The sequence below is a fragment of the Pinus tabuliformis genome, chromosome 3_2, assembly GCF_031772625.1.
Source record: "Pinus tabuliformis cultivar Carrire ecotype Pingquan chromosome 3_2, CPIR1, whole genome shotgun sequence".
In the NCBI taxonomy this organism is placed as follows: domain Eukaryota; kingdom Viridiplantae; phylum Streptophyta; class Pinopsida; order Pinales; family Pinaceae; genus Pinus; species Pinus tabuliformis.
The window spans coordinates 412,681,167-412,705,892 of NC_142302.1; the positions used below are offsets into that span (position 1 = coordinate 412,681,167).

General features: G+C 39.0%; 3 pseudogenes; all 3 read right to left on the reverse strand.

Annotated features, from left to right (window-relative positions):
• LOC149181127 (uncharacterized) overlaps positions 1 to 12,634 on the reverse strand; it is a 122,069-nt pseudogene extending 109,435 nt beyond the window's left edge.
• A 9-nt stretch (positions 12,635 to 12,643) lies between these two features.
• Positions 12,644 to 13,499, reverse strand: LOC149181128 (ubiquitin carboxyl-terminal hydrolase 14 pseudogene; annotated as a pseudogene).
• Positions 13,500 to 18,174: 4,675 nt separating this feature from the next.
• LOC149181129 (ubiquitin carboxyl-terminal hydrolase 14 pseudogene) lies at positions 18,175 to 19,085 on the reverse strand (annotated as a pseudogene).
• Between the last annotated feature and the right edge of the window lie 5,641 nt (positions 19,086 to 24,726).

Genomic DNA, 24,726 nt, shown 5'->3' on the forward strand with positions numbered 1-24,726 from the left:
AATTATGTGCTTGGTATAGGAAAGCATGAAAATGCCCAGTTTGGTGGTTGGAACTAACCACAATAATTAGTGGCAATAGGAAAAGGAATTGGAACATGCGGTAGTATGCTGGTAAAGCACTTCAAGAGCAGGGCTATTGTGGGAAAATAGTACCCAATAGTGTCCATTGATTTACATGATCATGCTATGATTAGCATGATGGTTTGAGGTAGGGATATGCCTTGGTTTTTGGACCTTCCAATGTGAGGAAACCTTGCCAAGGGAGGGGTTTCCCGAGGGACTGTGTAGCAGAGAAGGGGATTCCCACAAAACTTGGAAGGTGTTTGACTGCATGGAAGAGGGTGACCTTATTGCGTGAGGGACTATGAGCAGAGAAGGGAAGGTTGAGGATGGATTTTTTTTTGTGATTAGCATTGCTAGATGGAATCATATGAACATTGGGAGTGTGCCCTGGAACAATGAGTTGATAACTGTTCACTAAGAGGGCAAGTGGTGCAGGATTATAGCGCTGGACATTGGATGTAACTTTGACTTTGGTAGTGGATTTTTGACTTCCTAGGAAGGAGGTGAATCATGGTATTGCTTTAAAGGTGGAGGTGTGAGCCTATGGTTTCCCTTGTTGTTGATATGAGCATCATATCCTTTATTTTTTGGTTGAGAAAATGTGCATATGTGTATATGTGTTTATTATTGTAAATATTGTTTTGAGATATGTTTATAAAGCTACATATACAATATGGTTATTTTCTAGTTGAAGAAAATTTGCATGAATGTATATGTGGTTGTTATTGTAAATACCATAATGAGTTGTGTTATAAATCTCAAGTAAATGATATGTTTCTTATGTTTTTAGTAGGATGACATTGTAAATATTGCAACGAGCTGAGTTATAAAGCTCCGTGGGCAATATGTTTTGGTTTTCAACAGTTTCCAGTTATAAATTTCATTGAACACTCAAGACGGTGTTCCCCCAAGGGGGAGGGTTCTGTAACAACCCCTAGTTGAATTTCCTTGTAAAAAAAAATAGGAGATCAAGGTCATGGGACACATATTCCAAGCTTAATGGTGGGAAAAAAAATCCTAGCGAGGTGTGACTTTAGTTCATTTATGGTTAAGTAAATTGGAAAAGGAAATGGCAAAGGAAAAGAGGCATTAATTGGCATTTTATTTATGAAAATAATGGAAAATAGGAGAAAAGGAAGCTAAAAGGTCACAATATTGCATGTGAGAAAAATGGAAGGAAAAGTGAAGGAAAATGAAGAAATATAGGCCTCAATGATAAACAGGCTTATGAGCATCAGGTCACAGGGATTTTTTTAGCTTTAGCTCAGAGCTCTCTATTCTATTATCTCTCTCATACTCTTGCACGCTAAGATTTTTCTTAGAGCACTCTTGGAGGAGTGTGGCATACCTAGGATTTGGAGTAAGAAGGAAAAAAAAGAGAAGGAAATAAAAAGGGGACAATGTGATCAACATCTACAATTGGATTACTTTATAGGTACCAAATCACATGTATGGTTTCCTTGGTAGTTTTTTCATGCATGACACATGCATGTGGTTTCTTGGTTATGAGTTTTCATTGACATGGAGGATTTCCTGGATTAACAGTGCTTTTTCCTAGCTTTACCATTTCCTGGATAGCCATGGTGTTGCGGGTTTTCCCTTTTTTTTTATGGTTGGTTCTCATGTTCCTTATGGTTGTGGGTTGAGTTATTAGTTATTGAATCCTTGGTTGGACAAACGTTTTGGAAGCCTTGTAACAGCTTGGGTTGAGTTACTAGTCTTAGAGTCCCTGGTTGGAAAAACACTCTGGAGCCCTTGGTAGGTTGAGTTACTAGTCCTGGAAGCCTTGGTTGGAAAAATTCTCTTGATCCCTACAACAGTTGTGGGTTGAGTTACTAGTCTTGGAAGCCTTGGTTGGAACAAAATCTCTAGAGCCCTGGATCGCTTGGGTAGAGACTGATCTGGTGATGGTTAGTGATGTCTAACCATGAGGTGGAATCATTGGTTGAGGGTTGATGTGGTTTGACCTCTAGAAACCCTGGTTTGGTGTTCTTGGTTATTCCATTAGATCCCACATTCATCCTTGGAATATGGCATGAGAGTGATTATATGAAAGAGAGATTTTGTTCGGGTGGTACGCTGAAGTACCTAACTTGGTTGGATTTTCATATGTTAATAAGAGCTTCTTTTCCTTTGGTATTTTCATGAGTAAATGTGCTCTTCAGTATGTGATGCTAATAGTTGTTTCATAATTGTTATATCTCTAGTTATCTATTTGTTATGAGTATGTTTTATGATAATATTGATGTATGGCTCTCATTATATTTAGGTTATTACATGAAATAATAATGAATGAATGGCCTAATAGATAAAAATGAATCTATTGGGAGGATATATCAATCCTCCTTGACGATTCTCAAATAAGTATGAGGTCCCTATGTTGAGATATGTTGTTATGACCTGTAGATTTCATGTTTAAGAAATGTTTGACGAAATACTTGTCGTGGACAGTAGGGGTCAGATCAAGCCCTTGCTCAAGTTTTTACATTAGTAGCATTGTTTTCATGTCATTTATCAGTTCTGGAAGTTTCATGAATTTATGGGTAGTAGCCTCAGTCCTGGCCCTGAAAAAGTGGCACAAACTCCAGGGTCACTCATGCAGAATTGCCTGAAAAGGGCCACAATTGCATGCATGCCTTTCTATGGGAGTGACTAGAGAGTCTCAGTCACATATGTGGCTTGTCATGGAAGTGACTAGGGGTCTAGATCAACAAAAGTTTAAGTTGTCTCATGGGTTGGGCACCTGGAAGGGTTTGTTATCTCCTGAAGGTTTTGTAGCTCCCGAGGAAGGTCGAATTAGTCTTGTCAGTGGTTCCACTTATTTAACTATACTTGGTGAGTTGACTCATATCATAGTAACTCTTTGTCGCATGCTTACCCCAGTTGGACGATTAGCTTGGGTAAGCATGACAAGAGGGTGTTACTCTTGGGACAGGGTCCCCTGGGTCAAGTTTTGATAAGATATTGTAAAGTCTTCATATCTTGAGGAGCAAAGTGTGAGTAGTACGGGTCACTGGGACTTAAGAAGATTTAGGAAGGTCAAAGCCCCTTAGTTTTTGTATTGTTCTAAGCTCCACCCATGGTTTGTGGACCATGATATTGTAATTGAAAAACTATATAAAAGGGTGTCTTAGTGAGACTAAGAAATCAATTAGTAGAATGGGATTCTGATATGATTTGAGTTTGTAAAGGTACGATATTTCTGTATTTTTGGTGAAGGGGAAGGCTCATGCACCTGAGTGTGCGGGCTCCTGCAGTTGTGTGTGCAGGATCTGGAAAGTTTGTATATGGAAGATCTAAAGTAATAAAGAATATTTGAAGCAATTTTGTGTCCAATTTATATACTTGTGTGTTTTCTATATTTACGTGCAATTGAATGCCATTTATCTTTATTTTTTTCTTAATTTCTCTGTGAAGATCTGGATCTACTCTTATACATTATTTTATGCATGATTAGACATTTACACGAAGTTCATAACTTTGTTTAATTTGAAATCGCTTTAAGTTTGGGGCTTTCATGGATAAGGGTTCCCAAAGGTCAGATCAGGCCTAAACTAAAGAAATTCCATAACTCCATATCACATAGCCTTTTGGATGCAGAAAACTTGTTTTAGCATCCCCCAATACTACCTCGGGTGAGATTGTAGCCTGTGCTAACCAGTTTGTTTCTAGAAGGGCTTGTAGTGTAGGGTTTTGTTAGTTAGTGCTGCTAACTCTGAACATGGGTCCAACCCTCCTCAAGAAAACAAATGATTCCATTGTTGGGACTAGGATCTATCTGAAGGATGTGTGATGTGGCGTAAGTGGATACCCACTAAGAAGGAAATCGAGAAGTAGATAGATCAGAAGTTACACAATTTTGCAGCTCAGGAGAAGCAGAATCCGCGCTTGTAAAAAGAAAAGTGGTTACATAGGTATCTCTACATAGAAGTACATGAAGTTTTCTTTTCGATTTTCCCTTGAAATTTACACGAGTGCCTGTCCAAATTAGCGGATAGCGAACCTACTTGGAAGCACAATGATCCTATTGTGTGGACTCTAGAATTAGTCAAACATCTTGAAGGATCTGAATATAAGGTTCCAAGGGTTGTTGATTATTGTATTGATAGTATATTGGGTGGCTTCATCACTGAATTTTCAATAGATACATCTATGTCTTATAGGGAAGCTGAGTGATGATTCTTCAAAGGTCTGAGAGGTAAGTACCTAAAATCACTAAAAACCTAGACTAAAATTCTTTTGTGTGAAAAAGGGATTATGCCTTCACCTTAATGTCTAAGAGGGGTCAGACTGGATCTATGCAAAGTGGAAATCGATTTAGAGTAGATCTACACAAATTCATCAAGAGTGAATACATTCCTTTATTGGGAGAGTCTAGAAGTGAAGAAGAAAGAAATAGCCCTTGTACGCCTAGAGGTGCGGTACAAAAAATAAATTAGGGTATTTCTAGAATTCCACATTGATCCACTCCATGTCCTCCTTCACCTTCACCTCATAAACCTACACCTATACCTCCACCTCCTCTATTCAGTATGGCGAATACAATAAAAATTATTGTATTCAGGGGTTAGGGATCAGAGGATCTGAATTAGTTTTCGTTCATCACAGAGGTTGTGTGGAAAGCGTAGTAGATCAACGATGATGACATGAATAATGCACAACTAGTTACATCCTACAGGATAGAGCACTTACTTCATCCATCAGATACAATAAAACTCATGTGACTACTTCGTTAGCTAAAATGAAGGATGTGTTGATTGCAAAATTTAGGAAGTTGAAGTTGCAAGCATAGTGTGTGACCGAAATTAAGGAGATCAGGAATAGGGTTAATGAGTCTACATGGGATATAGATCAATGACTTAAGTGTTTATTGAGCCAAGCTAGCCTTCATATTTCAGATGAACAACATAGGGACTCATATATAGCTTCATTATTACCTCACTTATGATTATCGTTATCTCAGTAGAAGATTGGGTCTTAGGCCGAAGCGTTGGAAATCGAGATGAAGCTAGAAGCTTTGCTGGTCCAGGATATGAATATAAGATTCGAACAAATCTAGTTGTAGCTAGCAAACCTGCATATGGAGTTGTATGATTTAAAGAAGGAAAAGGAGGTTAAATCGGAAGCACATTCTGAAGTTTGGTGCATCAAGTGCAAGGTTGCCTGTATTCTGAGAGTATATAGGTGCAGGAGGTCCTAACCCACTGAAGCCACAATCTTTCACTAGATCAAGCACCGGTGCAAGTACCTGTCGTAGAATCTTCCATGTATCAGGGAAAAATTCAATAGATAATTTTTCCCTATTACATAAATTTATACAATATCCAAAGCAACCTTTTTGTAACTATTGTAAATTGGTTGGTCATGATGAAAGGAATTGTTGAATCTATGAACTAATGATGGACAGGGCTCCGCTATATAGAATGCGGGATGAAAACCATGAGCAGAATGATCAAAGCTTACCTACAGCTCATGGAGGGTTCCAAGGATGGGGAAGAGGATGAGAAGGAGGAGTTGGAAGAGGTTGGGGCCAAATTATTTTTTACAATTACTGAGAATTAGGACACTTTGCACATGACTGTCAGAATCGAACACACCATTCTTGTCAGTATTGTCATCAATTTGATCATATTATAGAAGATTGCCTAGTCTTAATATCGAACATACATGAGAAGAAGAACCAATAGCTGGCGCAGAACATTTAGATGATGAGATCTGAGTCGCATGAAGACAATCCTAGTATCAACGTAGTCATTCAAAGTGATGTAGCCACTAGTGAAGACAAGGTCGAAGGAAAAGAGCCAGAATCAAATTTATGGTTTCGAAAAGCTGGTGAGGAGAATGTTGGGTTTGATATACATAGATAAAAAGAGATGTTAATGGAGGCAAGAATGAGTTTTATGGATCTAGGTGCTTCTACATCTCAGAACGAGATGTCGATAGCCTCATGAAAGGAGAAACCTGAGAAGCTTTTGTGACATAGGATTCAAATCCCGCGGTGTTAAAATTGTTTTTGCAGACTTGCATGAAGTTATTATGGGATCAGAAGGAAGTATAAGGACTGCAAGAGCTGATAGATAATTGTGTCAGAAAGGATAAGCTATTACCATAACAATGCGCAGTTAATAAGGTGAACCAGGGCAAAAAAGAAAACTGGTAGGGACATGCGGTTGAATACACAGATTTGTGATTTTAAAATGGACCAGGTAATCCTAGGGTTGGGCTCTAATGCTAAGGCACTGCCGAAGAAAACTTGGAAACGTATGGGAAAGCCTAAGTTATAGTGGTTTCCAATTCAGCTATGCATGGCAAACCAACAAAAATAACTCCAATGGGTCATCTGCATGGAGTAACTATAGATATTGAAGGCGGAAGAGCACTGGAAGGTTTCAAATTTATTGAGATAGTTGATGAAAGTAATCCATGCCTAGCGTTGGTCAAGATTGATTGAGTCTTTGACATGAACACAATCATTAACTTAATTAATCGAAGCATGCTATTTGAAAATAATGAGGTTCGAGTAATTGTCCTGTTGGATCCAGCTGAAGGTGTGCGATACATAGAAACAAACCATGACCATTATGAAGATGAAGACATTGAGCACATATATAAGTTAAATATGTGAAATGAAGATTGGATCAATCCAACTGTAGATGGAAGGACCAACTGGGAGAAGGACAGTTCCTTCCAATCAGACTCAGACGAAGAGTTAGAAGACTATCAGAATCGGTTGCATGAGATATCTACACTATGATGTATTTGGGTTACAAAGTCACTACGATGTATATCTACTGAGGTATGGAAGTTCCCCTATTATGATGGCTTGGATGATGTCAATATATGTCTTGACCATTTTGAAAGGGATGTACCAGAGGAACATCAGTTCTATGCCTTAGATATAGCATTGAGAGCTATGCTTGCAAGATGGTGGGGTACAGACAAGGATAATTTTTCTTACTGGAAGGAATACCATTGAATGATTCGATTAAGATTTGGCTACGCACACACCTAACTCACTAAAAAACACACAGGAAGGATGATTCGTGTGAACATCTGACTCTATGGAGTAAGATGTGGGGTGAAATAGCTCAACCTCAGTGGGTGCATATCTTTATTCATACCCTCGATTTTATCCCAAATAATTGGTATTTAGAGACAGAGTTGTGGCACATGACCACTGATTGGGATTAGATGAAGGAAAGTTTCTGGCTGACATTCAATTTTGAAGATGGGTTTGAATGCATTGATGAAGCACTTTAGGAAATTAAAGGAGCAATCTTCCAAAAACCCATAGAGCCTATCACATGGGTATAACCTGACTGGAGTATGCAACTACAAAATGCTTTAGAATGTTACAATGTCACGATGGAGGAAGGTGATGAGGATTTGAGGAATATTAATATCCTTGAATCAAAGGGAAAACATGAAGTTGGTGGACTTAATGCGAAGACCCCTGATATTTTTCAACCGAAGCACACAAAACAGGTAAACATTGGTTCAGAAGCAGAACCAAAATTTGTGAACATTGGTGACTATTGGGATGAAGATATAGTGGATAAGGTCGCTGAATTATTACATGAATACCAGGATTTATTTCCAACTAAATTCTCTAAATTGAAAGGGATAGTAGGAGATTCGGGTATGATGAAGATCAATTTGAAACCTGATGCGAAGCCAGTTAAGCAACACCCATATCAGTTGAATCCCAAATACAAGGAAAAGGTAAGGGAGGAACTTGATAAGATACTCGTTGCTGAAATAATTGAGCTTGTGGAAGAATTTGAATGGGTCAGTCCTATGGTGGTCCAAGAGAAGAAAATGAAGAGTGACATTAGGATCTCTGTATATCTGTGGAAGTTAAATGATGCATGCGTACATGATCCATTCCCTACACTGCTTACAGATGAAGTTCTTGAGAATGTTGGCAGACAAGAAGCTTCTTCATTTATAGATGGATTCTTGGGATACCACCAAATTAAGATTGCGCTAGAGGATAGAAGCAAGACTACCTTTGCTACATAATGGGGGTCATTCTAATAAACAGTCATGCCTTTCAGACTAAAAAATTCTCCTGCAATTTTCTCAAGGGTGGTTATTGTAGTGTTCAAGGAATTTATTCATAATTTTTTGGAAGTCTAATTCAGTGATTGGACAATGTTTGGGTTCATCAACAAACATGTCTCTAGTCTATTCTTGATGTTGGAGACATGTAGGAAGTATCAGATCTCCTTGAACTTGAAGAAACCCATTTTTTGTGTACCTTATGGAATAATGTTAGGCCATGTTGTCTGTAAGCAGGGATTGATGGTATACCCTACTAAGATCATTGTAATTATAAATCTAGAGCCCCCTAGGAACGTAAAGAAACTATGTGTGACATTGGGTCATACTGGGTACTATAGAAAGTTTAATAAGGCATAGACATAGATCACTATGCCCATGGAGGAGTTATTAAAGAAGGATGCTACATTTTGGTGGTATGATGATTGTAATAAGAGCTTGGATACTTTGATGGAAACAATGGTTACAATGCCAATCCTAGTATTCCTGAATTGGAAGGAATTTCATGTGCATGTGGATGTGTCTTTGTAGCATTGCAAGCCATATTAACTTAACCAGGGGGAGGAGATATTGATCACCTGATTATTGTCACCAGTTAAAAAATATCTAGGGCCAAGAAGAACTACTCAACCACAGAGTGAAAAGGATTGGCCATGGTTTATGCACTACAAAAATTCAGGCATTGTCTTCTCAATACGCACTTTAAGATGTACATGGACCATTCAACTTTAAAGTACTTGGTCAATAAGCCTGTTTTTTTGGGGGGGGGAATGTGTAGATGGTTGCTCCTTTTCCAGGAATATGATTTTTAAGTGTTTGTGAAGCCTAAGAAATTGAATGTTGCACCAGACCACCTTTCTCAAATCGATAATGGCAAAGAGCCTACAAATATTGATGAATTATTACTTGGCACACAGCTCTTTGCTTTCAAGGTTGTGGGTGATCATTTTGCATACATTATTCAGTTTTTATCTACTGGCATAGCTCCTGAAGGTTATGTGGCATAGCAGAAGGAGGAATTAGTTGTCTGAGCTCCATATTTTTCTTTGATTGTATGGAAATTATGTAAGATGGGGTCAAATGAATTTCTATGCTGATATTTGCCTGGATATGAAATACACATTATTTTAGCTGAAGTACCTGGTGTTTTCGTTGGAGGACACTATGCAGGCAAGGAAACTATGCAGAAGATCCTACAAGCAGGATTATGGTGGCTAATAGTACATAAAGATTCCAAGCAATACTGGAGCACATGCAATGTGTGTCAAAGGACAGGGAGACGATCGCGAAGGGATGAACTTCCATTAAATACACAAGTCACACTACAAGCATTTGAAAAATGGGAAATTGACTTTTTTGGACCTATCCAACCACTAGGGAAGATGACGAAGCACATTATATTATCATTGTAATGGAGTACTTAACCAGGTGGTCTGAGGCACATCCTGTGAAGGATTATAGCATGGAAACTGTTGTGAAGTTCATATTCGATTTTATTCTGTCAAGGTTTGGATGCCCGAAGAATTTTGATGAGTGACATAGGTTCATATTTGCTGAATGAAATAATTTCATCTTTAACAAAAGATTTCCATATGTACCTTCAGAAGAGCATGCCGTATGTTATCTCAAAATCAAGCCCTGGAAGGCTGCAAACCAGGAAGACTTCAAGTAACTATTTCAAACCAATATTTTGACTAAGGCTTAGCCTCCTTAGCCTGAGAGGGCTCTCTCAAAGGGTTATTGATTTTGGTTAAGAATAAGATGGCTAACTCTTGTGACATAACAGTGACAAATATAAAGGCTGGACAAACATTTCATAAGTTTCCATTGGGCCTATGGAGTCAATCACACTTCAGTAAACAATAGTACTGCCTTTACATAGAAGTCAGGGCACTTAGCATTTGAATATTCAGAACACAACACATATGGAACCACAGCTCATAAATGCACACAGGAAATCAGAGCACAATCAGTGAATTCTGAGTGATTGTACATCTATGCAACTGTAAAAGACATTAAGGAAAAGATAAAATCATACATTCTGAACATAGAAATCCTTCATGAATCCTGAGAAGAAAAGCAGCCAAATTATATTACTGAACTCTGTCTTTACATAAGCCAAAACAGTACTCTGTTATAAAATTTCCAACCCCCATTACATTGCTGTTACAACTATATATATAACTCTTATTCTAGTTGATCGATATTCCTCCTCCAGCATGAGGGGAATTCGATTTTGCCTATGATGACACCTACTAACATTTGAAACTAACTAATAAATACAACTGACTGTTGACTGGAGTTTTAAGAGATTTAAATCAAGTAGGACTCTAACACCGTGTTATGCATGATGGCTTTAATTACAATGGTTCTCGTCTTTGACATCTTCTCTCCTTCTGGCGGTGGCTGTGATGGGTCTTCAAGGTTCCATGTTTGTCTTTAATGTCACATGTTTTCCAATCTCCTGAAACATAGGAAACTGCCCCTGTTTGTCGGTCCTTGATTTGCCTCAAAATGTTTGAATCCAAAGAAGCATGCCATTTGGTGTAATATTGGAGTCATTTGCAGCTCGAGTGACAAATAGTCCTGGAGATAAGAGTCTCTTGGAAGTACCACTTGTTTCTCTAAACCTGGTTGAAGACTTGTAGTTAATGCAATGCTTGCAAAAGCAAAACCACTGAACACCAATAGGACTGTAACTTTCACTGCTGGTATGCTTAGTACAGGTGCATGGATATTCTTCATGTACTGCACCAAAAGGTCAGGTTGTTGGTGCTTCCTGCCCAAATTATCATGTTCAAGTTCAGTTGTTGATGGACTAACTCTAATGCAAGGAAAGCAATCAACTCTATTTCCTTCTGTTCTTATCAAATCAAATGTCATAAGAGGAACAAATGCAGTCACTTGCAGTAAGAAGTCCACTAACACCGCAAGCACTAGAAATGGAATAGCTTCAACAATAATTAAAGTGGATTTCACTCCAAGTGCACTGAATAGCCCAATAGATCCAAGTACCGAAAGGACAACAACAAGAACCCCTGACAAACCAAGTAACACCTTCGATGAAACATAAAGAGGTGAAAAGTGTGGTGAAATATCACCCAGTGTCACTGATATGTAGGCAAACATGACAATGTAGCTTATCAATATGGTTACAACATCAGCAGTGCTCTCCCTCTTAAGTTCTTCCTGCACAGAACTTTCTGCAGAAAATGCAAGAGTAAGATTGTGTAACTTTGCTAATATAGTTCCCTCTTGATTGCAACCAAAAACAGCGTCGGCAGCTATGAAATGATTCCCTTGAAAATGAGACTGGAATACTAAATAACACAGTAAAAATCCTGATATATGATAAGATATGCAACTGATGGCTCAAATATCAACAAGATTTGCTCAGCAGATGGATTGGAAACAGTGGAAAATATTGTTTGCTCTATTTCCATATCAAAAGGTTGATACTGCTCTTCTGTTAAAGGAGAAACATGACATTCAGAAATATTTCCACTTCTTAGATCTCGACTCTGTATTTCTGGTAGCAACTCAATACATTTTTCAATCAACCGCGTTCTCCATTCACACACAACTTCAATTCTCTCGACCATTTTCTTATCAATACTTTGGGATATAGATTGTTGTTCCAAGTCGTAAAGCCTTTTATGAATCTGATATGCTTCAGGGTAGCGACATCGCTTGATGAAAAACACAACTAGAAGATTTCCAGCAGAAGATGAAGGATCTTGAACAGTTCTATCTAAAAGGCACTTTTACAAGAACTTTTCCTCATTGCTGTTCCAAGGTAACTCAATCATCCTATCCACTAATTTTCTTCTAATACATAACCAGCATATCTCACCCACTAGAATCTCCATTTCTGTAAGCCAATCCCGACACCTAATCATATCTTCTGCTCCACGTACTCCAGCTGTCATTTGACGATGTTTTGTTTGCTCTGCTCTGACTCGTTGGCAGTGTGTTTTCTGATAAAGATAAGCCTCAGTTAGAAGTCCACACTCAAGCCTGACTCTGACAGCCGTCACAGCCTCAGGAAGAGCAACTACACCTGCCCTCTGGAAGCCTGAATCTGTGATTCCAAACTGGCCATCATGTCCAGAGCAACGTAAGACCATCAAAGCTGCATCTGGATTTTGCCTTTCAAGTAAAACACGTGCCACTTTCGGATGTGTAGTCGAACTGACAATTTCTGGAAGAAGACGACAGGCCTCCTCTGTATTATCATCCAACAGATAAAAGACTAATGATTCAACAACTAAATTTCTGGTGATGCTAAAGGTTCCAGCATAATCATCCCCTATATTTCTCCAGTCCGTGTATATGCAGGTCGATCCCGTCCATCCTTGAATGGCGACTGAGATAAATTCCCACCTTGTCGCAACCAGCTTAGTTCATAGGCTTCTTTTCCTAGTTCTCCATCGTAATCTTGCCCTACGCTTAGATTAGCCAAGGCATCCTCGATGAAATCCTCACTCTTTCCAAATGCACACTGACTAAGAAAATGAAATGTGTTGTTCTCAACCTAAGCTGTTCCAGCATGTCCATGAACACATTCAAACAAGTACAGATATCCCATATCCTTTAGGGTTTCAGATGAAACTGCGACTTTACAGTCATTGAAAATGACCCATCTTCCTTCTTTAAATGTATGTGCTACGTAGTGTCCACACTGAGTAGACGTGCCCATGTGACTTACAAATCCCATAAGCTTGTATTTTCCTTCTCCATCTGGTAATGCCTGGTCAGATTTGCTAGGAGCACTGTTAGAATTGACGTCTAAGTGCATGCCAACAGAATCTTCTGGCCAAGAAAAGATCCACTCAGCTGCTCTCTCAATATCACCACTTGTGGCTCTTAATGCTTTTCGAGCAACATCTGCTTCAAATCCAAATCCAACAAGAGTATCCACGAGTTCTTCATCAACGGGTGGAATCAGCTTGTATTATTTTTCCTTCCAGTGGATATAGGTGAATCAATATCTGGGTCCTCCATGTGGCTTAGAAACCAACTCATTGCATCCTCAATTCCTGTATTTGAGGTATTGATTGCAGCTTTTTCACAATGAAGACGAGGAAAACCCATGGCTGCAAGCTGTGACACAATAGGTTCACTGGCTGAAGGCCCACTCTGAACATTTTCGGGTAGTAGCTCCTCTCCTGGTTGCAAACCTTTGCTATGCATATGGCTGATATCTATTGTGTCAGGAACATCAATAAAAACATCAAGTTTTTTAGGAACCCAACCAGCCTCCATGACAAACTTGCACATATGTAGTACCAAATATTCAGGAAATGTTGCTAGACCACCAGTTTTAACTGCTATCGTCTTAGCATTCAGTGCAGTGCTTATAAAAATCATGCACCTCTTCTGGTGCTAAGAAACTCGCTATACATGCTGATAATGGTACTCCAAAATTGCTTGAGATTGAGACACAGACAGTAATGTATTATTTAAAACCATGATCTTCCAAAAGTTCATGACTTGGATGCTGAAAAGGAGGAAAAGACTTTGGCATGGAACCAACTGGCGAACTACTTCCAGCAAAACTGCCACTGCCAAGACATGATCCATGAGGAAAAGATGCAAGCTTTGAGGATGCCATTGTTTCCCCATGGTTGTCTGGTGGTGTTGATCCAAAGAAAAACCCAACATAATTACTAGGTGGATTCTCTGATATGATGCTTTGTTGGTTGCGAAATATTTGCTATGGATTCAAACAAATCCCCAATTTCGTAGCGCAATATGAATTATGCGCTACGAAATCACCTAAAACATGTTGCGTTGCGAAACTGCTAAAAGGATTTATGCGGTGATAACAGTGGCTCCACTTGGGATAGTGTGCTCCTGTAGTACACTAAGAACTCGTATGTCCAGTGCCTTATCCATTTATGACAAAAAGAAATTTGCTTGACAAGCATCCCTGTCAAGCTTCTGGGGCCTTCACCTCGGGCTTAAGCTTGATGACCATCGTAGAAGAAAGAAATCTACATCTACTGAAAAAAAAATGCTCAGTCAACCTTGAGCTTATTTGCATTTTCCTACCTACCTACCCTAACAATTCAAATTTCTTTCAGCTCAATCAATGTGAAATTGCCAATGTAGCCAATCATTTGTCTTATCTGACATTTGAGTTTTTTGACTGCATCAGAGTTCAGAGCCACTATGATATTGTGATGACCACTGCCATTGAAATTGCCTTTGATCTTCATAGAAAAACTGAAACACTGGAGAGTAAAAATCTTCCATGTAGTCAGCTATAGGATCCCAGAATACATGATCAGCTTGATGATTTTTGTAACTTTCTGGTTGTGCAAACTGATCTTCAACAACAGTGTACACTTCCTCCATCGTGAAAGAGAAGGGAAGCAACACTCTCTCCTTGTGTTCTGCCATAGAAAGCTTCTGAAAATAACGATCATGATTATGAAAACTATATGCCTGGATTTGACCTTCTAAACCTTCAATGTCTTTCTCAATGTCCTCAGCAACTTCATCCAAAAATTTCATCTTATCCTCTGCCTTACACTCAAATGATTTTAAATACGAGGACAAGGACAAAGAAAAATTTTCATCTGTTTCTCCATTACTATGATCATTATTCCATTGTTTGAAACCTTGAATTGAAGGAGATTTTGCCACCAACTCTGATCTATCCATCCATTCCTCCAAAAACATAAGCCAAAAGTCTTCAAATGACTTAATGGATTTGGCAGGAAAGCTTTCAATCCACTGTTTACATTTCCCTTGAAATGAATCATAGAACAAGCTAATGCAAACATCCTCATGTTTAACTCTAAGAAGCTCTGTAAAATCACAGAAATCTGATATATGCTTCAAAGTTAAACTCAAATCTTCTCCATTGAATTTTGGACCATTCCTTAGAAAATATGCATCCTTGGGAAAATGATTTGGGAAACCATGAATTCCTGAAAAATTTATGCATGCATACCTTGAAATAAGAATGGTAGCATCTGGGTCCTTCATAACTCCAGTGGAATCACCATGAATGTATGAATTTTGAATTCTTCAACAATGGAGTCGCCAAGGTAGATTTGCAGCCTCGAAAACCTTCTGAGCTCCTGCTACCTTCAGAAGTTCAGCTTCATGATTTCGGGAATGAATAATCTTCAGGCTCCCGGCAGACACACCAAAATGTTATCTCAAAATCAAGCCCTGGAAGGCTGCAAACCAGGAAGACTTCAAGTAACTGTTTCAAACCAATCTTTTGACTAAGGCTTAGCCTCCTTAGCCTGAGAGGGCTCTCTCAAAGGGTTATTGATTTTGGTTAAGAATAAGATGGCTAACTCTTGTGACATAACAGTGACAAATATAAAGGCTGGACAAACATTTCATAAGTTTCCATTGGGCCTATGGAGTCAATCACACTTCAGTAAACAATAGTACTGCCTTTACATAGAAGTCAGGGCACTTAGCATTTGAATATTCAGAACACAACATATATGGAACCACAGCTCATAAATGCACACAGGAAATCAGAGCACAATCAGTGAATTCTGAGTGATTGTACATCTATGCAACTGTAAAAGACATTAAGGAAAAGATAAAATCATACATTCTGAACATAGAAATCCTTCATGAATCCTGAGAAGAAAAGCAACCAAATTATATTACTGAACTCTGTCTTTACATAAGCCAAAACAGTACTCTGTTATAAAATTTCCAACCCCCATTACATTGCTGTTACAGCTATATATATAACTCTTATTCTAGCTGATCGATATTCCTCCTCCAGCATGAGGGGAATTCGATTTTGCCTATGATGACACCTACTAACATTTGAAACTAACTAATAAATACAACTGACTGTTGACTGGAGTTTTAAGAGATTTAAATCAAGTAGGACTCTAACATCGTGTTATGCATGATGGCTTTAATTACAATGGTTCTCGTTCTTTGACATCTGCTCTCCTTCTGGCGATGGCTGTGATGGGTCTTCAAGGTTCCATGTTTGTCTTTAATGTCACATGTTTTCCAATCTCCTGAAACATAGGAAACTGCCCCTGTTTGTCAGTCCTTGATTTGCCTCAAAATGTTTGAATCCAAAGAAGCATGCCATTTGGTGTAATATTGGAGTCATTTGCAGCTCGAGTGACAAATAGTCCTGGAGATAAGAGTTTCTTGGAAGTACCACTTGTTTCTCTAAACCTGGTTGAAGCCTTGTAGTTAATGCAATGCTTGCAAAAGCAAAACCACTGAACACCAATAGGACTGTAACTTTCACTGCTGGTATGCTTAGTACAGGTGCATGGATATTCTTCATGTACTGCACCAAAATCTTCATGTACTGCACCAAAAGGTCAGGTTGTTGGTGCTTCCTGCCCAAATTATCATGTTCACGTTCAGTTGTTGATGGACTAACTCTAATGCAAGGAAAGCAATCAACTCTGTTTCCTTTTGTTCTTATCAAATCAAATGTCATAAGAGGAACAAATGCAGTCACTTGCAGTAAGAAGTCCACTAACACCGCAAGCACTAGAAATGGAATAGCTTCAACAATAATTAAAGTGGATTTCACTCCAAGTGCACTGAATATCCCAATAGATCCAAGTACCGAAAGGACAACAACAAGAACCCCTGACAAACCAAGTAACACCTTCGATGAAACATAAAGAGGTGAAAAGTGTGGTGAAATATCACCCAGTGTCACTGATATGTAGGCAAACATGACAATGTAGCTGATCAATATGGTTACAACATCAGCAGTGCTCTCCCTCTTAAGTTCTTCCTGCACAGAACTTTCTGCAGAAAATGCAAGAGTAAGATTGTGTAACTTTGCTAATATAGTTCCCTCTTGATTGCAACCAAAAACAGGGTCGGCAGCTATGAAATGATTCCCTTGAAAATGAGACTGGAATACTGAATAACACAGCAAAAATCCTGATATATGATAAGATATGCAACTGATGGCTCAAATATCAACAAGATTTGCTCAGCAGATGGATTGGAAACAGCGGAAAATATTGTTTGCTCTATTTCCATATCAAAAGGTTGGTACTGCTCTCCTGTTAAAGGAGAAACAGGACATTCAGAAATATTTCCACTTCTTAGATCTCGACGCTGTATTTCTGGTAGCAACTCAATACATTTTTCAATCAACCGCGTTCTCCATTCACACGCAACTTCAATTCTCTCGACCATTTTCTTATCAATACTTTGGGATATAGATTGTTGTTCCAAGTCGTAAAGCCTTTTATGAATCTGATATGCTTCAGGGTAGCGACATCGCTGGATGAAAAACACAACTAGAAGATTTCCAGTAGAAGATGAAGGATCTTGAACAGTTCTATCTAAAAGGCACTTTTACAAGAACTTTTCCTCATTGCTGTTCCAAGGCAACTCAATCATCCTATCCACTAATTTTCTTCTAATACATAACCAGCATATCTCACCCACTAGAATCTCCATTTCTGTAAGCCAATCCCGACACCTAATCATATCTTCTACTCCACGTACTCCATCTGTCATTTGACGATGTTTTGTTTGCTCTGCTCTGACTCGTTGATAGTGTGTTTCCTGATAAAGATAAGCCTCAGCTAGAAGTCCACACTCAAGCCTGACTCTGACAGCCGTCACAGCCTCAGGAAGAGCAACTACACCTGTCCTCTGGAAGACTGAATCTGTGATTCCAAACTGGTCATCATATCCAGAGCAACGTAAGATCATCAAAGTTGCATCTGGATTTTTCCTTTCAAGTAAAACACGTGCCACTTTCGGATGTGTAGTTGGACTGACAATTTCTGGAAGAAGACGACAGGCCTCCTCTGTATTATCATCCAACAGATAAAAGACTAATGATTCAACAACTAAATTTCTGGTGATGCTAAAGGTTCCAGCATAATCATCCCCTATATTTCTCCAGTCCGTGTATATGCAGGTCGATCCCGTCCATCCTTGAATGGCGATTGAGATTAATTCCCACCTTGTCGCAACCAGCTTAGTTCATTTGCTTCTTTTCCTAGTTCTCCATCATAATCTTGCCCTACGCTTAGATTAGCCAAGGCATCCTCGATGAAACCCTCACTCTTTCCAAATGCACACTGACTAAGAAAACGAAATGTGTTGTTCTCAACCTAAGCTGTTCCAGCATGTCCATGAACACATTCAAACAAGTACAGATATCCCATATCCTTTAGGGTTTCAGATGAAACTGCGACTTTACAGTCACTGAAAATGACCCATCTTCCTTCTTTAAATATATGTGCTACGTAGTGTCCACACTGAGTAGACGTGCCCATGTGACTTACAAATCCCATAAGCTTGTATTTTCCTTCTCCATCTGGTAATGCCTGGTCAGATGTGCTAGGAGCACTGTTAGAATTGACGTCTAAGTGCATGCCAACAGAATCTTCTGGCCGAGAAAAGATCCACTCAGCTACTCTCTCAATATCACCACTTGTGGCTCTTAATGATTTTCGAGCAACATCTGCTTCAAATCCAAATCCGACAAGAGTATCCACGAGTTCTTCATCAACGGGTGGAATCAGCTTGTATTATTTTTCCTTCAAGTGGATATAGGTGAATCAATATCTGGGTCCTCCATGTGGCTTAGAAACCAACTCATTGCATCCTCATTTCCTGTATTTGAGGTATTGATTGCAGCTTTTTCACAATGAAGATGAGGAAAACCCATGGCTGCAAGCTGTGACACAATAGGTTCACTGGCTGAAGGCCCACTCTGAACATTTTCAGATAGTAGCTCCTCTCCTGGTTGCAAACCTTACCTATGCATATGGCTGATATCTATTGTGTCAGGAACATCAATAAAAACATCAAGTTTTTTAGGAACCCAACCAGCCTCCATGACAAACTTGTGCATATGTAGTACCAAATATTCAGGAAATGTTGCTAGACCAACAGTTTTAACTGCTGTCGTCTTAGCATTCAGTGCAGTGCTTATAAAAATCATGCACCTCTTCTGGTGCTGAGAAACTCGCTATACATGCTGATAATGGTACTCCAAAATTGCTTGAGATTGAGACACAGACAGTAATGTATTATTTAAAACCATGATCTTCCTAAAGTTCATGACTTGGATGCTGAAAAGGAGGAAAAGACTTTGGCATGGAACCAACTGGCGAACTACTTCCAGCAAAACTGCCACTACCAAGACATGATCCATGAGGAAAAGATGCAAGCTTTGAGGATGCCATTGTTTCCCCATGGTTGTCTGGTGGTGTTGATCCAAAGAAAAACCCAACATAATTACTAGGTGGACTCTCTGATATGATGCTTTGTCGGTTGCGAAATATTGGCTATGGATTCAAACAAATCCCCAATTTCGTAGCGCAATATGAATTATGCGCTACGAAATCACCTAAAACATGTTGCGCTGCGAAACTGCTAAAAGGATTTATGCGGTGATAACACCGTATCATCCCTAGGTGAATGACACTATCGAAGCATTCAATAAGATCTTGGATAATGCCCTCAAAAAGGTCTGCAATGTTAATAAGAATGATTCTGATGTGCGCATATTAGCGGTTTTATGGGCATATAGGATAACTTATATAAATTGACTAGGAAAACACCCTTTTGACTAGTTTATGGACAAGAAGTAGTAATTTTGATGGAATACATAGTGCCCAGCCTAAGGATCCTAGAAATAATGAAGACGATAGATTGAAATGTAATGGAGGAATGCCTAGCGCAACTACTTGCATTAGAGGAAGACTGCATTTTGGTTGGTATTCGTCAGCAGGTGCAGAAAGCTAGAGAAAAGGTATGGCATGATCATCACATTAAGAAGCACACTTTCAAGAATGGTGATTTGGTCTTGATATGTGACAAAAATTTTACAAAATTTCTGAGGAAGTTTCAGATGCATTGGCTAGGACCGTATGTAATTAAGTATATTTCAGATGGTGGCGCAGTTCAACTCGCGAAGCTGAATGGGGAAGTATTCACTACCATGTTTAATGGGAGTAGACTAAAGGTTTATAGGGATGAATCCACCCCTACCCAATGACTACATGATAGCAGGAAAGTCTTAGTGCTTCTGGCAGTTGCAAGAGAGCGCATGACTATAAACTACTCTATCAAGGAAATTTTTTATCGAAGAAGGATGCTTGCGTGATGCTTTTGAAGATGTCGTAGGTGGAAGCTGCAATGAAGTGGATGTTCTCTAGTGTACTATTATCGAAGATGGAATATTTGGATTTAAATTATCATAGTAAATATCCCCAGTTTGAGCCTAGTTAGTACCTCAAATCTATCTATTATGAAGAAGCAGGTGTCACATGCGTTGAACCTATGAAGTGGACTGCTGGAATTGAGCATGTGGGTTTGTTGGACATGTTGTATGTTCCCCATTTCAGGCATAGTATCATCAAAAATATTTGTGTACGCCAGTTGTTGGCATTGGTCCATGATGGGTGCCTATGGCTAGGCAAGCCCATCCCTATTAATGAGATGTTGATCAAACGAATTACCGCGTTGCCCTGTCAAGGGGGGAATATGGATGACACTTTTATCGAAAAGTCATGGAATAAGAAACTAGCATATCAAATGAAGAGTGACTTTGGATTAATCAAGAAGTCTCGGGGCTACGATGTTAGCTCTATCAACGATGAGGTTCTGCAATTTTCCGCCTATATTTTGGCCAGGAAGATTATGCTAAAGTGTCGCTCAGATGAAGTGTTGGCACCTATTGTGTCCTTCGCTGCATAGTATAGTGAGGGGGTCCACTTCAACAGGGTAAGGTACCTATGCCAGGAATTCTTGGATGACTACCACGAAGCATAGAAGGAAGGCAAGTCATTCCATTATGCATGGCTATTGCTTTTGATTGCATTAATCACTTGGAGAGCACTAGAGGAATCATAGTTCCCCACAATGGACCCAGATATCTTTGAATTTTATTATATGCTTCATTATGGGAATCCAAAGATCCTACAAGGGCCATGGAGAATAAGATGTTCTGGGTTCTATTTGAAACATATCTGTGCATAGTGATTAATCAACAGTCACAGTTATCACCTACCATATTTTCTTAGTATCGTGATGTTGTGAACTTCAAGGTTGACTTCCACAATGTCCATCTCTGTGCCAAGAACAATTTGACAGAAGAGTGGCATGCAGTACCATATCTGGTAGTAGAAGAACATGTTTTGGTTATCAACAGTAAGTGGTCGAGTGATTGTCTCACCTTGGATGAGCCAATGATAGTAGCAGGTACAAGCAAGACCGTTGCAAAAACACATGCTGAGAATAAGGGTCCCAAGAAGGATCGCAAAAAGGATCCCAAGAAGGTCATGATTGACCTGGAGGAAACAAGTATGCTAGAGATAGAGCACACAATCGGCACAGAAACTGTTGAGGAGGAAAAGGGTGGCAAAGACCCTTTTATGGGCACATAAAACTTTGATTCTTCATTCATTATCAAGAAGCAACATAAGTAGAGTGATAGCAGTGAATGGAAGAAACAAAACTAAAATATTTCCACCAGCGTAGAGCCACTGGTCCTTATGGAGGGGGATCTTGATGAAATTCAGGATACTTTCTGATCCACAATGGAAGACATCTGGGGGCACATAGAAGAGAAATACCAATCCATCTTGAAAAATGTCCAACAAGGCCTTCAGGAATTGCAGGTACATACCAATGTTCGATAGGCAAGCATGGTTCAAGCGAGTGTGGGTCAAGCGAGCTTGAAACAAGCAAGTGTCGCAACCTTATGAGAAGTAATTACCACAGAACTCCACACATTGCACTTTCTAGAGGGGTCATTACCTGTTGACACTTTAGAAGATAGGGCACACCTACTACATATGAAGAACATGAGCCTTAACCTTGTGGCGCTCCCCATTCAGTCATTACATGAGCTGCATCAAGGGGCCTTGGATGAGCTTAGGGTCCAGGAATAGTGGGCATTATTGGTTATTAGTGAAGTCAAGACTAACAACCAATAAATTTTCGTTAAAAAGGTGTAGGTACTCAAGGAATGTGAAGAGATCGTTGCGCGCAGTCAATAATTAGAAGCATAAATAACGCAGGTATGTAGTGATCTTCTAGAGCTCTAGATTCCAATAGAGACAACTTTGGGTGAGAAATTACAAAAGCTGGCAACCATAGTAAAAGAATCTAAGGCTAAGGTAGGAAAGTAGTGGTTTGAGCTAACGTTGTAGATCGCCGAGCTTCAGATGAAGCTGTAACCTACCACCCTTCCAGAATTTCGACAGAGGCATGAGGCTACTATTAAAGCTGGTATGGAAATTCTTGCCACTGCAGTTAACGACTGTAGCCAAATTTTTGAAAGTACAATGAAAATGCGGGGCTTGATGCAGGAGGACCCACATCTGCAGAAACTTGAAGCTCACATCTATGAAAAGAAACTTCAGTTTGATGAGATCAGGGCAACATCTCAGACCTTAGCACCTGTGTGGATGTTCACCAGATTCTAAGAAAGGAAATTCATATAGACTCAAATTGATGAGCTATGTCAGAAGGCCTCTATCATTTCAGCAAGGATGTATCCATGGGTCAACGAAGAAATCCAACTGTCGTAGAATTTCCATAGAAAATTAAAATCCCTTTAGCGATGTAGAGGACGATGAGTTTAGCAGTCATAGGGCCAACTACAAAAAAATTGGTTGAAGAGGTTCGACAGGTCGCTGTGTAGAGTACAACAAGACTTCAAGCCTTGAAATCTAAATTGAATGACCTCAAAGCATGCATCGAGGATATACAACAGAGTGATTCAAGGATGAGTGACATCTTTGTGTTCGGGGCCTATTGGGATAGGGTCCCCTGGTCAAGTTTTGATAAGATATTGTAAAGTCTCCACATTTTGTAGAGTAGAGCACGAGTAGTGCAGGTCACTAGGAGTCAATAGGCTTTAGGAAGGTCAAAACTCCTTAGTTTTTGTATTGTTTTCAACTTCGCCCATGGTTTGTGTACCATGGTATTGTAATGGGAAAAATTATATAAAAGGGTGTCTTAGCAAGTCTAATAAATAAATCAATAGAATTGGATTTTGATATGATTTAAGTCTGTAAAGGTATGGCCTTTCTGTATTTTTTGTGAAGGGGAAGGCTCCTGCAGCTGAGTGCACAGAGACCTTGGTAATTCCACAACTAAGTGCATGGGCCCCTACAAGTACGTTTGCATGATCTCAAAATTTTGTATATGGAAGATTTGAAGTAATAAATAATATTTGAAGTAATTATGTGTCCAATTTATATACTTGTGTGTTTTCTATATTTAAGCACAATTGAATATTATTTATCTCTATTTTTTTCTTAAGTGCTCCATGAATATATATCTACTGTTGTACATCATTTTATGCAGGATTAGACATTTACGTGAAGTTCATAACTCTGTTTAACTGTAAATCACTTTAAGTTTGGGGCTTTCATGGATAAGGGTATGCGAAGGTCAGATCATGTTTGAACTGAAGAAACGTCCTAACTCCATGTCACATAGCCTTCTAGATGTAGAAACCTAGTTCTAGCATCCCCTAATATTGCCTCGGGTGAGATTGCATCCTATGCTAAGCGGGTTGTTGCCGGAAGGGCCAATAGTGTAGGGTTTTGTTAGTTAGCGCAGCTAACTCTAAACCTAGGTCAAGGCCCCCTCAAGCTAATAGTTACACAACTCATATTAAAGCCTATAAAAACTAGGTATGGGACTTAACGTCAAAATTTTTGGTTTTTAATATTCAATCTATACCTCAAACAACTAATCAAGACGCTGATTTGTTGGAAAATGTTTCTTCAAAATTAATTCCCGTTGAAAATTTTAATCTTGGTCCATTTTATGTTGAACTTATTTTTAAACCATTAGTACCAGACACAATTTCTAACTACCAAGTGTTTGATGATGATAGAAAGATCATTTATTTCCTACATATGGAGGGCACCTTCAAGGATTCAGTCATTAACGAGGTTACACATGAGTGAAATCTATAGTATTTTTCATAGAAAAATAAAGAGCAGTTGTTTGATGAGCTTCTTAAAATGGTAGAACCAGTACCTAAGTCCATTGTAAGGATAGAATATCTTTATGATTTACATGATAGATTCAAAAAGGTTAATTTTAAGAGTAATAGTTATGTCATGTTAACTGAGCTCATAAACTTGGGCGCACAAGAACACTCCCAATATGTTAATTTAGGAGTCAACTATTGACCCCATGAAAGGGGTAACTTTATCCATCTATTCAAGTGATGCAAGGATGTATTTTCTTGGACATATGATGATCTTAAGACTTTTGACCCAAATATCATGTAGTACATCATTCCTATAAAACCCTAGAGTAAACCTTTTCAAAAAAAAAAGGAAGATCCATCCAAATGTGGAGTCAACTGTCCAACAAGAGCTAAATAAGCTCTTCTCAACCAAGATATTTTTTCTAGTGAGACATACATAGTGGGGTGAAAATCTTATCCCCTGTAGAAAGAAAAATGGTAATATCCCTTTATGTGTAGACTTCAAAAATTTAAATCAAGTCTCTAAAAAATATCATTACTAGGTCCCAGCCATGGAACAAGTTCTTCAATACATTTTAGGATTCGAGATGTTGTCCTTTTTGGATGGTTTCTTAGAACATAATTAGGTTATGGTAAATATAGCT